The 16534-nt window shown below is 39.9% G+C and overlaps 1 protein-coding gene across 1 annotated transcript in view; it reads left to right on the top strand.

Annotated features, from left to right (window-relative positions):
* Positions 1-16534, top strand: part of ANO2 (anoctamin 2) — a 147384-nt gene that overhangs the window by 13929 nt on the left and 116921 nt on the right. The window lies entirely within an intron of this gene.

Raw genomic sequence — 16534 nt, forward strand, 5'->3', positions numbered from 1 at the left:
TAGATATAAAGGATCTAAGACAGTGCCTCTCTCTCTCTCTCTCTCTTTTTTTCGCCCCCTTTTTTTTTCCTTCGGCCTGAAATAAGACAAATTAAAAGTCATTCCATAAGGTGTCATTCTGCCTTCTCAGATTCAGGAATGGATTCCATCAGGGAAAAGGCTGGCCGGTATCTGACAGTGGAAATTAGTCCTTGCAGGATAGGACTGTCATATGGAAAAAAACCCCACAACTGTTTGTGTGTGTGGGGAGTGAGGGGGTGGAATTTGCTATCTTTTGGCAGATCCAGGGAAAGGTAATGTAAATAATGACTCAGGGTTGTGGGATTCTTGCACGTTTTCAGCGCTTCTTGCTTTACTGATTACTCTAATGGCTGTGTGTGTCATTCTGCCCAAATCTCAGTTATTATAATGTCATGTTGATCATGATATTTTGCTCAGACAGACAAGCAATATTCTTCCAGGAATAGAGACACTGGAGGGAAGGAATGATCCCATGTAGGGAAGAAATGTCCCAAGACATTTTACATTGTGTACACTTTCGAATGTTATATTGTACTTGAGAGGGAGGCATTTTGCAGTGAAAACTGGATTCAAGATTTTCAACATGAACAGTGGAGGGATCTGATCAAAAAAAAGTAAAGTAATTCCCCCTTAGTTATCAGAACACCTTCTACAGCTCCAACTGTTTCTTAAATCCTTTGCAGACCTAAGTTCTAGGTAGGGGAAAAGTTCCAACAAGTCAGTGGTAGTTCCTGTGGATGAGCACAGATTTAGTGGGGGGAAGCTGTCGTAGAGGGAAGGATTCATTAACTGTCCCACACACATACATCCTGAAAGAAAGGAAACTGTGATGTGCAAGCCACAAGTTGTAATCATACTGTATTCAAAGTGTCTTTTCTGGTCATTGAAGGTCTATTAACTCATAGGACAAGGCAAATCAGTCAAAACTGTATCACAGAGTTGCTTCTGTCATTCCAGTGGTTCCAGGTCAGCCATTATTTTGTCCTGAATAGAATAACAAGGAAAAAAAATAATTTAGAAGAGTGGCATTGGGCTGCATGGTTCTCATTAGCATTAATGAGAGTTTGGTGGCTAAATCCCCATGCACAGCATGGAAAATTTACCCTTCTGGATGGGTTCTCTCCTTGGTACACAGTGCTGATAAAATTGTGCCCTCTATTTAACCTCTCTTGTGTACAGGTATGTGCTCACAGTAACAGGCCAAAGAAAAAAATCATGTTCGATCTTGATTTATGTAATATTGTGCTGCATTCTGTAATATTTTGTAATTTCTATATACAGAAATTGCCAGGTTAGCATTAATGTAACAATGATTTCATCCCTGAAACCAAATGGCTGGACAAAATTATTTCTTTTGAACAGGTGCATGGATTTTTATTCGTTGTATTTTTGGGGGGGGCTTCTTGTTGTTTTTGTGGTTTTGTTTGTTAGTATACGTCGATAATGAATATGTTTGCCAAAACTCTGCCATCTAGAAATTAACTAATCAGTTCTCTGCTGGCTTCTCCCTTCAATTCCTGGATTCTGTAATCATTTTAAAGCATTATAGAATCACTAAAAGGATTGACAGCCATACAATGTACTTTAAAGGAAATCCTGGAGGTGGAGTTTGGTAGGTGATCTTGGAATTTTATAAGATGTCTCCTGGTAAAATAAATTAACAAAATATATTTGGGAGAAAAGGAGCTACTTGTAGCTAGAGTGAGAAAATTACTAAACAGCTATGTGGACTAATTTCTTTTTCTTTGGGGAACAACAACTTTTCAGGGGGTACAAAAAGACACCAATAGGAGCATTTTCCTGGAAATGTAGAGGTGGCCATTGCTTTCCATAGGTAGGAGCCAACACAGTACTCTGGAAAAATACCAACATCCTTCTCTTCCAGAGAAGCCCAGTTGCACTTCCCTTATTCATGTCCCAGTAGGGACATGGGGAATTTTCTCTCCAGTCTTTGTCTACACATTCATTAAGCTCAGTTGTGGTTTACCTGGAGTAATTTAGTAATACAAAGAAAAATTAACATTTCAGAGATATAAAATATATATATTCAAGGTCTTGCAAATACTTAAGCAGAGCTCCACGCTGACGCCTCCAAAGTGCTTGTTCAAACCACTGTAATTTTTCTTTAATCCCTTCAAAATGGGGAAGGATATCACTGCCTATCCAATACTTAGAACTTTTCCTCAAGTCACTCAAAGTCCTAAGTTTGCTTCTATTGAAACTGGTTACAGAGTGTGGAGGGTGACTTGAATTTCCTAATGCTTTGAAAGTTTCAACTCCATGCATGTCCTGTAAGTCACAGGGTTTGCGAGTTTTAGTTTTTCTGGATCTAAGTGTCATTGTTTCTATCCCTTGCTTGCCTCATTCCCATTATCCTCACTCATTTGTAAGTTTGCCTGTCTTGGAAACCTCTGGTGTTCTTGTTCTGTTTCCAACTCATATTCCATACTTCATTTTGCAGGCTTTGACTGATTGCTCTTTGCTTGCCTCTGAAGATGTGCAAAATTGTGCCACTGAGCCCTGTTAGGTCATCAAAACAAAGTAATGTCCTAAAGATGATGTCCCTAAAGAAGGTCCCTGGAAGGCTCTTTCACCCTTTCAAGGTGCACACCTTGGTTAGTGGGACCCAGGAAATTTCATACCATGTTTTTTTGTTAAATTTGGGGTACTTTCAGGCTTTTGCAGTGCAGTCAACCTGCTGTGGTGCCCTGCAGCCCTGGCAAGCCTCCCTGCTTGTCACAGGTCCCTGTGAGTTCACTGGATAATGTTTACTCTCTGCCTGCAGTGGCACTGCTCAGCTTTCACAGGTCAATGAGTGGTACCTGCTTCACCTCACCAGTGCTTGACCTGCTCACCTGCCTCTGGCCTCTATATATTCCCCTCTGTCCCTTCACACCAGTCTCCTGCTCACCTGGCCACCACAGGGTGCTCCATTTCTGTCCACGATGCTCTTTCTCCAGATCCTGCATCCTGTTCTGATTACTAAGGAGAAATTACTTTGAATTTCTCTTGAGAAGACCCCTCCACTGTTCATGTTTAAAATCTTGGAAATCCTGCCACTCCTCAGTGTCACTGTATCTTTCTTTGGTTGGTGTGAAGTCAGCCCTTCACCCTTCCCATGAGCTGACGGCTCATCAACTGCCATCACTCACAGGACTGTGTGAAGTCACAACATCCAAGATATCTTGATGACCTCTGTGGGTCCCTTTCAACTCAGAATATTTCATGAACTGTGAACCTGTCCATTGAGAAAACTCACAGCTGGGACAGCTGGACATGCAGACTTCATAGTTCTCCCAACTGCTTCTCTCTCAGCAACTTCTGTGCAAAATTTCCTTTCTCTCTTATTCTCTTCTATTTCAAAGCTGGCCAAGTTCAGCTTCAGTGAGGCACCAAAATGTGCTCATTAAAGGACTTGCTTTACTTTTCAACTGATGTGTTGCGGGAGGCACCACGGTGCACCACAGTGACGACCTAAGACACAGCTTGCACCACAAGGGACCCCGTGTTGTTTTTCACCTGTGAGCCACAGTTCACAAGTGACTCTGACTCTCCTGGAAAGTATTTGTTGGTTTAGGGATGTTTTGTCACATCTGGTCACCAACTGGCAAGTCTCTTTGCAGAAAAGCCAGCACAAAGAATGCTTTTACCAAGATCCAGCTGTAAATTGTTGTTAATTTCCATATCTTCGTAATGCTCAGACTCTCTGGCAGGACAAACACCACATATCAGGTCACTTGCTAGATGATGTTATTAAAGACAGCTCATTTCAGTATTTAAAAGTAGGTCTGGTTTTATAATATCGTGATTGGTAACCCAATACTGTAGTCACATACTGTGTGCCTTGCAATTCTCACTTCCTTTCTTTTATAAAAAAGATGCACGTGTAATTACAATCTAAAACCAATTTTGTAAATATTGTAGAATTTTAAGTACCACAAATGACTAATAGGTAGCTCTAAACTGTATTCTTTCACTTGTACATGTCAGTGGTAATTATCAAAGAAAATAATTGGCACATAATTACAGAACACTCTAGTGTAATTAAAACCACAATAAAAAGCAAAGGAATCATACATCAAAAGCTGTAAGCTGAATCCAGGGATTGAGGCAGTGGGCATCCTTCTGCTACCTGGACCCTTGAAAACAGATGGGAAAGTGGAAGAAATGAAAGAGGCCGAATCAGAATCCCAGACTGGTTGAGGCTGGAAGAGACCACAGTGGATCAGCTGGTCCCACCTCCCTGCTCCAGCAGGGCCATCCCAGAGCACAGGATTGTGTCCAGCTGGTTCTGGAATATCCGCAGTGAGGAGACTCCATACCCTCTCTGGACAATCTGTTCAGGGCTCTGCCCAGGGAAGAAGTTCTTCCTCATGTCCAGCTGGAACCTCCTGGGATCAGTCCCTGCCCGTTCCTCTGGTGCCATTGCTGGGACCCCCGGAGCAGAGCCCGGGCCCTGCTCGGAGCCCTCCCTGCTCACAGGGACACCCAGGGCTGAGGGCCCCTCTCAGCTGGGGCTCCTCTCGAGGCTGGACAGCCCCAGCTCCCTCAGCCTTTCCCTGTCAGAGATGCTCCAGGCCCTAAATCATCTCTGCAGCCTCCGCTGGCCCTGCTCCAGGAGCTCCCTGTCCCTCCTGTGCTGAGGAGCCCAGAGATGGACACAACCCTCCAGATGTGCCTCAGAGGGCTGGGCAGAGGGGCAGGATGTCCTCTCTGAGCTGCTGGCATCTCCTTAGTACAGATCTAAGAGCTCTTTCAAGTACTAACAGGAAAGGTAAATTCCTATTGCCTGATACTGCATATCCAGGTGCCTGCATTCAGATACATTTTTGTATAATCAGTATAAAGGGCTAGGTGCCTTTGAAGAGTGAAGTTCATCCTGATTCTCAGACGCCTGTTCAGAGGAATGACAGGAGCTTGAGGAGTTGCCATTACCTCCTGCAGTTCCTGAAGTGAAATCTGGCAGGAATCATACCTGTGTCTTTCTCCATGTCAATGCCAAAACTGCTGGGAAATGACTTTTAGAAGGAGTAACTATTGTTAAATTTAAAATGTTGTTAAATACATGAGGGAAGAGACAGGAATCAGACTTAACTAGCGAAAAACTGTCATGGGACTGAAAGTATTTTTTGACATAGGACCTCCTGTTCCTGTGTTCCCTGGAATCCTATGTGGGTTCCTTTCAGTTCTGGTTTCCAGCTCTGTTTTCCTGTTTTCACCTCCTTTACTGTTGAATAGAAAACAACAGGAAAGTGGTGGTGAAAACCAAGTGAATGCTAAGTTATTTCACTGGAAAATGGGTTTTCAAATCCTACAGTCCCATAACGGTTTGGGTTGGAAGGGGCCTTAAAGACCACCTCATTCCACCCCCCTGCCACGGGCAGGGACACCTTCAACTATCCCAGCTTGCTCCAGACCCCATCCAACCTGGCCTGGAACACTTCTAGGGGTGAGGAAGCCACAGCTGCTCTGGGCAACAAATGTGTGTAAGCATTTGTGTGAAGGGGAATGAGAATGAAATATGGGAAGTTTTTCCTTGGCAGCATGTCTATATTCATCTTTACAGTTATTTCCCACAACTGCAAATCAGCTTTCCACAGTTTCTGTTCTTAAAATGTTTTTCTTTTACCTGCACACACCTGATGTAAATCTTCAGCTTTTCCTCCTCCCAAGAAATGTCTTTTTTCTGTCACTTGCCTGTAACACTGACAGCTGTATTTGTAATAGACCACTTTTCATAAAGTATAAAACTTTAGTTACTTATCTTATAGAAATACAAATTAAATTATGTAGAATTTTGTAGTTATTAAATTTTACTTAACAACCTCTTTTGTTCAGTTGATGGCAAGAGGTGCATTACTGCCATGAATTTGCTATTATTTTTCTCCAGAAGTCTGGGTTGGACAAATGCATCATGATAAGACATTGATACAGTGATATATATCAATTACAGGCAGGCAAAATGTGCTGGAGTGGAAATGGAAATGTGAAAAGCCCAAATGGTGTTTATTCCTTTGGCGGGGGCAGGAGGAGAAGCTTTGAACACCAGAGCAGTTTCCCTGGAAGGGCAATGTTCAAGCAGGGGTTTCTGATTTGATTATAAATAACAGTGTGCATATATCTATATCTATACATATATATCTATACTTACATGTGGACACAAGGGGATTTAAGCCATTTTTTAGACTTTCAGAGTTATGCAAACTTGTATGTGTTTGTGCTTCTGGTCCAAAAGGAGCATTGCAAATAGCTGCATTTCTTTTGTAAACAATCTTTATAAATATTTGGGAAGACCTAACACATGTTGCAAATATTTAGTTAGCAATCTTTGTTAAAGCAAAATTTGAGAAAGCTCTAAAATTGTAGTATCTTACCAGTATTACCAGTGTATACGTGTGAATGTCCCAGTTGAAGCCTGCTTTAGCCAAAACATCTGTTCTCTTATCTGTGATTGATGTGTGAATTTCTTGGCAAAAGCCCCACTCGATATTCTTAATAGTGAATGCTAAATTTAAAGTTATATTTTTTATGTTTTCCCATCATGTGCACAAGTTATATAACCAGATCTGGATCTGAGTGGTTACAGCTATTTATACTACTGTTGGGGTGTACCACAGATGAGGATCCAGCCCAGTTATTCAGTGATCCAGTTATTCAGAGATCCAATTATTCAGCTCTGAAAAAACACAGAAAAAAGGAGATGGATTCTGTATTACCAAGATTATAATTTGTGTATAAGAAAATAGAACAGAGTAGCCAAGATAAATCCAAGTACAAATATAAGCTGATATGTGCTGTTCTATCAAACTTGTACAAATGAGACTTTGATCAGACCAAAGAACTTCATGGTTAGGATATCACAATGCATTTAAATTATCCTTGACCACAAGTGCAATATCTGTGTAATAGAAGTGCCAGGATAGATATGTAGTAATGAAAGGCAAAGGCACAGTGTTCTGTATTGTTTCTTTAGCAAGCTAAAATATGCGTCTAATTTTTCATGCCTTAGTCTCCTTGTCTCTTTTCATTTGCCAGTTACTGTTTAAATCTGCTAATTTTTTTTCCTTGTTTGTTTTTCTTGCTCCCAGTTTTGCAGATTAAATCTTGCATCCCTGAATACTTTCCTTACTGAATGCCAAGAACCAAAAGCATTTTGTGATCAGTATTAAACTAATACTGATAGAGTTGCTCATGCCCCCTCCAAATGGACCCAAGTTTTGCCTGAGACATCTTTGTTTACTGAAGACTGACAAAACAAGTGGAGGGAAAATAAAAAGGCAAAACAACCCCTGCCACTTTTTCCTTTTGACCTCAGTCCTGATTATATCCTCTGTTATAAACTTAATGATGTCACTCGAAGTGTGATCACACTGAACGATTCATGTATGCAACAGTTCTCAGGTGATGCCAGGCCAGAGGACAGTGAATGCTGTGGCAGTTTGTTATGAGAATGTGTCCTGAGGTTCTTTCTCAAGCAAAGAGTCTCTTAAGTCCTCAGGAGTGCACCCTTCTGAGGCACTCAAATCTTGGCGTAAGAGTTTTTACTCCAAAAATGACTTCCCATATGTTCTGTTTGTGAATTCTCTCAAAGTACCCTCTTAGTATGTGAGGTTAAGTGTGTGAATACATCAGGGCTATAAAAATGATGGCTGCATTCTGCAGGCCGAAATAACAGTAGCATGAGGAGAATTTTGTTTTCCCCACTGGTTTCTGAAAGCTTTGACTTGGCATTCACAAGCCACCATCATGATGTATGGAAGGAACCACACTGCAGAGTAAATGCGTTATGGGCCAAAAAGGGAGGGCTTTGGGGTGACCTCACTGGAGCCTTTCAGTACCTGAAGGGAGCCCACAGGAAAGATGCAGAGAGACTCTTGACAGGGGTCTGGAGTGACAGGACAAGGGGGAATGGCTTCAAACACAGAGCAGGTTTAGACTGGATATTACAAAAAAAATTGTTCCCTGTGAGGGTTATGAGGCCCTGGCACAAGCTGCCCAGAGAAGCTGTGGCTGCCCCTTCCCTGGAAGTGTTCAAGGCCAGGCTGGATGGAGCTCAGAGCCACCTGGGATAGTGGAAGGTGTCCCTGCCCATGGCAGGGTTTGGAACAAGATGATCTTTAAAGTCTCCTCCAACCCAGGCCATTCTATGATTCCATGATTTAGGAGTTCTGTTGCTGAGCATATCTTCCTCTTATTAAGTCGCTGCCTAGCATAGTGTGTTTGTGGCTTTATTGCTTGGTCTCCCTTTTGTGAACATCCAATATTTAGCAGAAAACTATTATGGTAGAAGTAGAGGAAAAATATGACAGAATCATGCCAAAACAAAAGCTCAGAAATGTTCACTGCAATTTATTGTATATATATATTTAAAGGCATGAGTGCAAGCAGCGTTACTGTGTGATTTTGAGTGAGCTGATGTAAACCAAGCAAAATGGTTTATGAAAATGACAAAATGCAGAGTACTTCTAATGAGACATAAAATGGATTTTAAGATGTGGAAGATGGAAAGTACTTACTGCTATCAGTGTATAGCACCACATTTATTACCAAAACCTGGTAGTGATTTCCTGTAAATTTCAATTTGTGTGATGCCACCAGGATTGGAATAACAAATCTTACATTTTTTTCCTTTGCTAATTCATTTCCCTCATGGCATAAAACACTTTGGCAGTGTATCATGTTAATATTAATATTCTGCATTCTTTCTGCTAATTATCTTTTTAATAATTGAAACTTAATGGCCCACTTGACCCTTACATCTCTGCAAGTAATTTGTTCAGCTTTCCACATAAATCGTCATATTTCAATGCCAAGCTAAAAGTAAAATCACACTAAAATGTTTTTGTTGCATGCTGTTGTGAAATGTATTGGAGAACCTAGAACTTTATAATGTGTCAAGCTTGAGCAAACGCTGGTATTTTTGTGTTTCCTGACAGTTTATTCCTAGAATCTTAATAGAAAATGAAATTCATATTTAATTTATAATCATTTGACAACAGATTTTTTAATAATCCCCCTTTAATTTTAGTGTTACAAAGGAGCAAACTGGCACTTATATATTCTGACTGGCTGGTGTTTTCTTTTCTGCATTGGCAGTGATTGAATTTATGGTGATGGAAAAGAGAGTGATTCCCTTTGGACCATCTTTTTGGGGAACTGACCATATTGAGGCCTGGTTTTCAAAAGTGTTGATAATTCAGCACATTCTGCAGAGATCACTAGAACGTGCTGGCTAATTAGCATTCCTGAAAATCCAATATTGTCCATTTACTTGCTGATTGCAGTGATTACCATGCTTGTGTGGGAAGATACTATTTTGAGCCCTGGTATCACATTAGCTGAGGGTGCTGGGTCCCCTAGAGCTCCAGAAATATTCTAATACTGCAATTTCCATCTAGGACTGAGGTATTTCTTGGACACTGAGTCCCAGCCCATTTGCCAAGCGCCTTGTGCTTGTCTCAGCTGCAACATTTCAAGCAACTATTTATCTCTGCTTGATGAATTGCTCAGATTTCAAGGCTGCTGCTGCTGCTCTTGCTGCCTTCTAATCATCTGCAGAGCCTACAAACACCCAGCGGAGCTTCTCAGCTCCACATTTCATCTGGAGCAGGCTTGTGCCTTGCTGGTGGGGAACTGCTTTTCCACAATTGGCAATTCTGCCATAAAATGATCCTGTGGTGTGAGAGATTCCTTCAGTGCACTGCAGCAGTTGCAGTGGTAAAATGCTTAGGAAACAGCAGGAATGGTACAAACTTCTGTGATGCTTTTATTCTGATGCTGTCCTGGTGACAGCTGTGTTAAATTCAGGTGCTTTCCCCCATGTGATGTTGTTTGCCCACCTGGGAACATTCTAGGAATCTCTATCCCAAAGTCTGGCATAGTTTGTTCTTAAAATGTTATTCAATTTTTGCACCCACAAGGCAGAGGTACTTCCCTGCTGCATTGATGTCTATGTCCTTTTGTTGATTTTTAATTTGGCTTTGTCTGAGCCCTTGCTCTGAAAGAGACTCCAGGCAGTCCATCCACACCCAATCTCCTTATCATGCAGGATTTTATGGACTTCCACAATAACTTCCTCAAGTCTCCAGAACAAAAGGTCTCAGTCTTCTCAGTGACTCCTATGTAGATGCCATAACAAGGCTTTTGTGGGTCCTCTGAACCCATTTTTGGTCGAACTTATCTCCGTGGAGGTAAGGAGGCAAAGATTGCACATTGGGTTCAAGATGTGGATGTTTGAATGTTGTTTTTTTTCTTAGTCTTCGTACCTTTCCTAATAAAATGTAAGCTTTACTTCTTGGCTCTTCAAAAATACTGAGCTGCTATTTTTCAAAGGATTTTCTGTTTCATTCTTGAGGTGTCATTACTGACCAGTATAGATGAAATCAGAGCCCAGTATCTTACATGTGAATCTGGATTTAACCCACTGATATTGCTTTATTTTTTTTTTTTACATTGAGAGCTGTTTGTCATTGTTCAAGTTCTTACAAAGCTTTTCTACAATTTTCCACAGTCTGCCCTTATCCTTGCTACCCCAAAAAACTTGGTCTGATTATCTTTCTCCAGGCCACTTAAGCTGATGTTGGATACTACTAACACTGCAAAATCCCTTTCTTAATTTTATTTTTTTTTCCCAGCAGTGCAGGTTCTTCTCCTACCCAGTTTCTTGTTGTTTAACTGATTATTTCTCCACCCCTTGACCTGTTGCCTTATCCAAAATGAGTCATGTGGTTCTACTGTGGGACTGCCCTTGCCTCCCCCCCATCTCTCCCTGTTTGCAGTGAGGCTGTAGCTGTCCAGGGAGGTTTTGGATTCCCTGCAAGCAAACAAGCCAGCCCAGAAACTGTGATTATCTTCATCTTAATCCCCTCCCAATCAAGTCCCTGCAAGCACAGCCAACCTTCCTTTTACTGCTACTGATCTTTGGAGAGAGAGACCTTGAAGAGCCACACCATCCTGGAAAAGCTTGTAGCCTCTGATTAGGAGAGCACTCTTATTAAACTGAATACATTTGTACCATCTGTTAACACTTTCAAATTACAGAATGCCCCCTAAAGTACTTTTGCTAAGAACAAATTGAACTTAAAAATCTTTCAACACAAAATTGAATCATCCCTTCATATGATTGTTTGTTAACATCCCAGATAAACTATGGAGTGATGAAGAAATGTTTTAAAGTACCCTTCCTCTGTTTTTTAGTCCTAAGTATTTTAATTTTTTTTTCTTTTTTCTTCAAATCCTTTTTTCCCTTGAAATTGAGTTTGCTAGAGTGAGGGTTCAGTCTCTGTTTCATTAATCCCCCCACTGGTAACACGCCTGTTATCTGGTCTAAAGATTGACTTCCATGATCTTGCTGCTTCATCTGGAAAATTGTTTAGGCCATAAATCTCTGTGCAGATTAGTGAGTCTCATTCCCTCAAGAGGAGTTACATTTTGCCCTTTTAAATGTTAACTCTTTGGCCTCAAGACATTTGTTGATTTTATTATTGATAAAAAAGTTTGATATGATGTATTCTACAGAATATTGGCTTATTTTTTAGCTAATTTGTCACTGAATGTAGCCAGGCCAGCTGATTATGTGATTTTCCACTGACACTGCCAAAATACAGGAGGTGGCATGGTAGACACAGTCTTCCCTTCCTTGTTGAGGCTGTTTGATTTGGGTGGGGAGACTTTCAATTTTACATTTTATAATTATTATTTATGGTATTCAGTCTCAGAAGATGTGTTGAAATTGTGCCAGGCTTTTATAGCAACAAATTTCTGTCATTAACACAGGAAAAATTTGCTGATAAAATTATTCTCAATAATTAGGGATGATTTTGCTTCATGTTTGAAACTCATACTTTTCATGCTGTAGTGGACAGAGATAAACTTTTGGCAAATATTGATGACAGTGCAGTAATTTTTTCATCCAAAATGCATATTTAGAAGGAATTAAAATGAATGACAATCCTGGGATATTTCTTACTCACCTGCATATAGATCCTGCATTGAACACTGCAATAATGCACAGGTCTGTGCCTTGGATTTTTTTGTTTTGTTTTCATTTGGCAGATTTATCAATCTATTCTCCATTTGTGCTTGAATTTTTAGCAGCTCATTTTCATTCTGTTCCTTGCCATTAAACTTTCCATCTTCTTCAGGGGAAGCACGCCTGTGTTTTTAGGCTTCCCGTATCATCTTCCATTCAGACACACTTCCTGTCTGTACATGAGTGGGAAGATTTTGGTTGGACAGGTTGGAATGCCATGAAGAAACATTGAAAAGGATGAGCAAAGCCAAGTGTTTCATTCCACAGTGCTTTACCTAAGAAATTGAGATTATGTGGGGCTTTTTTAGGTGTTTTGGCCAGATCTTTCATGACCAGGTGTTCTGTTCTATGCTTATACACACTAATATATTCTTTAACTGTTTATGTTCACATGTGGGAGTAAGAGAACAAAATAAACAAGACCAATTTACACCATCACTGCCGGTAGAAATTTAGAAAGAGAAAAGCAAACTGTCAAAATGTGTAAATTACTGAAGCTTTGCTTAAGACATTCAGCATGTCTGTGTACCCATATAGTGAGGTAAATCTATACCCTGGAGAAATAAAGAAAATAGAAAGGGGGAAGTTTGGCAAAGGTAAAAGGGCTACAGTTTTGTGAAGAAGAATAAGAAAATTATAAATCGTATAATATATAGCCATACTGTCTTCTTAGTTCATTGCCTTATTTGAGGACTTCTCAATCTGGGACATATTTAACGTCACAAAAGCCTTTTGATAGAGGGAAGTTCCATTGTCTCCATGGAGTAAGAGGATGAATTGAATTACCAGCCTACAATTATAGGGTACAGCCTTTACTATAAGATAACATGAGCAGGGAGTTGCTCTGGACTGACATGCCCATGTCAGGACATTCTGGGTGTTGTCTCACCCAGACAAGTGCCTTGCACTTTCTTTTTCTAGTGGAACAGGCTCACACTATCATTGGTGATGGACTGTTTTTTTATCTTGGACACAAAACTTTAGGAGCAGAAGCACACCGTTTCACAGATAGAAATTCGATCTGTTTGGCAGAAAACAGCCCCTTTCACAGTCTCTGCCTGAATCTGGCAGTGCTGTGTCATGCAATCCGTGCTGGGGGCCAACAGCTCAGCACTTGGCTCTGCTCCTGTAAAATGAAGGTAACCACAGTTCTGTGATAATAACAAGAAATTGCTTTTTATTTGCACTATCACATCACTTTGGTATTTGCCTCGATTTCCAGGGCTGGTATCAGGAGAGCAGACATTAATTTTGAACAATTGCATTTGCAGACGTGATGGATCCATTTGGTGATGGAATTAATGGGAAGATGATTACTTTTACTGAGCTAATAGGACATGTCTTTTCCTCGCTACAAACTGTTTCACTGTCACTTTCCCAATGTGGCTACATTACCAAAAGTTGTCTCATTATATTAACTGGAGCATTAAAATATTGCTTCTGAGTATTTTTCTGTCTATTTAATAATCACTAAAGGATAAAATGTTTAAAGTTCAGTTATTTGGTTTTTCTTTTTCTAAGAAATTTACATGCTTCATGTTTTATGATTTATACTTTTTTCATTTCCTATCCACATATTTAAAAACATCATTAGAAAGATTGGCAGTTCCCTGGATTCCCTTAGACATTACTTCATAACTTCTTTTCAGCTTTTTTCTACGCTTTGGTGTTACTTTTTCTTCCTGTTAAGATACACAACAGAAATCTTTTTCTTTGGACAAGTATTTAAAAATAACTATTTCTTTAATATATAAGTTATTTAATAAACTGTATTCCTTAAATATGGAGTGATTAGTGATTTCATGATGAAGAAATGATAAGAAATGCTTACTAAGATGTAGCATTCAACAATTAATTCTGTATTTGCAAAGTGCTGAGGAACAGTGTGCTCACCATAAAAAAACAGCCTGGGGCTCTTCCAAAATAAAATCATTGTTTTTGCCCTTTCTTGACTTGGTAACGACTGACAAACCTGATTCCTTTTGTACCATAGCAGGATTTAGCTCATGTTAGAAGTGCCTAAATAAATTTAGTTTTGCTTAATTATGCTTGTCTAGCCATGTTTCAGAATGTTCAGCTTTCAGTAAGAAGAATAATCACTTTATATATATCTTTATGAGAACTTCTGTAGTTATCAGACTTTTTTTTTCTGCTGTTGCCTTGATGGTCATAAGTTTTCAATAAATCTTAGACTTGCAGCAGATCCTAATGTATTTTACTGTTACGGCAGGAAAGATAGAAAAAGTCTCCTTTGGAGAAATTAGAATTTTATTCAGCCTATACATTTCCAGTCCAAGACAGAAAAAATGCAATATAGCTGCTGTTAAACCCCTGCTAAGAATCATGATAAACTGAAAGAAATACCCAATATGTTTTTCTTCACGTGCTGATTGAAAAGCAAAGCAGACCTTCCAGATTTTCTTCCATTTGACTTTAATGCTGAGCTTTCCTATTGAAATGGGAAAACCGAATTCAACTTCAGAAAACAGAGAAGCAGCCAAGATATATTTATATCTTGAATAACTTTGAATGAATTTATTGAAAAACTTCCACTCTTGAAACTTATTGAAGAACTCTGTAATATGGAATATAGATTTCACAGGAAAAAAAAAAAAACAAAAAGGGATCAGGAGAGCAACAAATCTGTTTGTCATCTGCCTAGGCATACTTAGTAATTTAAATAATATAGTCAGGGAGTGCAGTGATGGAGACATGGAACAATGCAGGGCCAAGGATAAAGTCCTGTGGGACATCAGCTGCAAGTGAAAAAGGACTCGATTAAGGATGGCTGGATTAAATAACAAGTGAGTGGTCTAACAAAAACTGTTTGCCAGCACCACGTGTTGGCTTTAGTGACGCATCCAGAGTACAATGAATCAGCAGGAGTGATTCTGAGCATTCAGAATAGATGACTGACAGCATCTCATTAGATCAAAGTGATGAGCATGTGCACAATTATCATTTCAGGTGATTAAACAGAGGACATCAGTTAGGGGGTGTCTCTAGTAAACAGTTATAAATCCACTCTGGTAAGGAGAAAAGCAAGTCCTAACTTTTGGAGATTTTTGCAATACAAGAAGCCCTCTGGGAATAAGTTAATTGAGCAGATCCTTGCCAGACATCATAAGGAAAAAAGGGCATTTAAAGACACCTGGAACTGCTGCAGGTGAAGCCTGGAAAAGTGGGGAAAGGAGTCTTACCAGAGGAGTAGTCCTACAGTTTTTAATTTTGATAAGCCCATAGAAAATGAGCTAGATGGCTCGTCTCTTGAGCTGTGATATTAAATTGATGGTTTCAAATTTATTTTAAAATTCTTTGATTAATGTGAATGTTAGGAAGATGTGGGAGATGTGGTTCTAGTAATCCCAAGGTGAGCATCCAGCAGCCCTTTGCTCTGCATCTTTTGTTTGCCATGCAGCAGGAGTCACCTAGTCATGTTTTCCCTACTTTAATTACTTTGCATTAGTGTTTATTAAAATCACCTCCATTTCCATTTCCCATCATGGGGTGATTTTTAAGCCTTTTAAAGATTTTTAATGGTCTGGTTCCTCATTATCTGATATCACTTCATGAACAGCACAACTTTCCAACTTATTTTTGTTCAAATATACAAGGGTCATATATTTCATCTGGTCTTTTCAATCAAATTATTTGCCTAATTTTATTTGCAATCTGTGTAGTCATATGAGCCTGAGCTGGAAGCAACCAATTAGATCACACTGTCCCTCCTCTTGCCAACATGGAATATAATCCTCCAGACAGGGACACGTGCTTGATTTTAGCCAAAAGCTCAGAAAAAACTCTTGATCTTAACCCACTGAAATTTAACCTCTCATCTGTTATTAATCTATTTTCAGCAAATGATTACCAGAACATCTGCTCACGCCCAGTAAATTTTTCCGTCCTTCTCTTAAAGCCGACTTCCCCAGTGGACTGATGGAAGAGAGATTCTGCAGCTCATTCTGCTCTTTAAAATAGCATTGGTCCACTGAAGAAATGTCAGTTGAAGGCATATTGCACCTATCGGGGAAATAAAGGCAAACTTATTTCGATAATAGTAGGATTTCCATCTAACTTTTTTTTTTTTTTTAATCAAGAAGTATAAGGACACATTCAGCAAATGTGTGTTTGGGGTTTACATAAAGATGGAAGCAGCCACACAAAGATCATTAAACTTAGCACTGTGGTTGAAAGAGATCTTCCAAGATCTTTGAGTCCAATCTTTGACCAATCACCACTTTGTCATTCAGCCCAGAGCACTGAGTGCCACTCCAGGAATTCTTTGGACCCCTCCAGGGATGGGGATTCACCACCTCCCTGGGCAGCCCCCTCCAATGCATGACCACCCTTTTAGTGAAAAAATTCCTCCTGAAGGTCTTCTTGTGTCCACTTCCATGTCTTTCCCTAAAGGATATGGTCTGCCAGGGTGTGTTCAGGAGGATGATGGCGGAGGAGTTTTCAGGAGGGCTTTGAAATCTGAGA

This window comes from Chamaea fasciata, unplaced genomic scaffold (assembly GCF_029207755.1).
Source record: "Chamaea fasciata isolate MVZ Bird 193981 ecotype frontalis unplaced genomic scaffold, bChaFas1.0.hap1 SCAF_5, whole genome shotgun sequence".
NCBI lineage: Eukaryota > Metazoa > Chordata > Aves > Passeriformes > Sylviidae > Chamaea > Chamaea fasciata.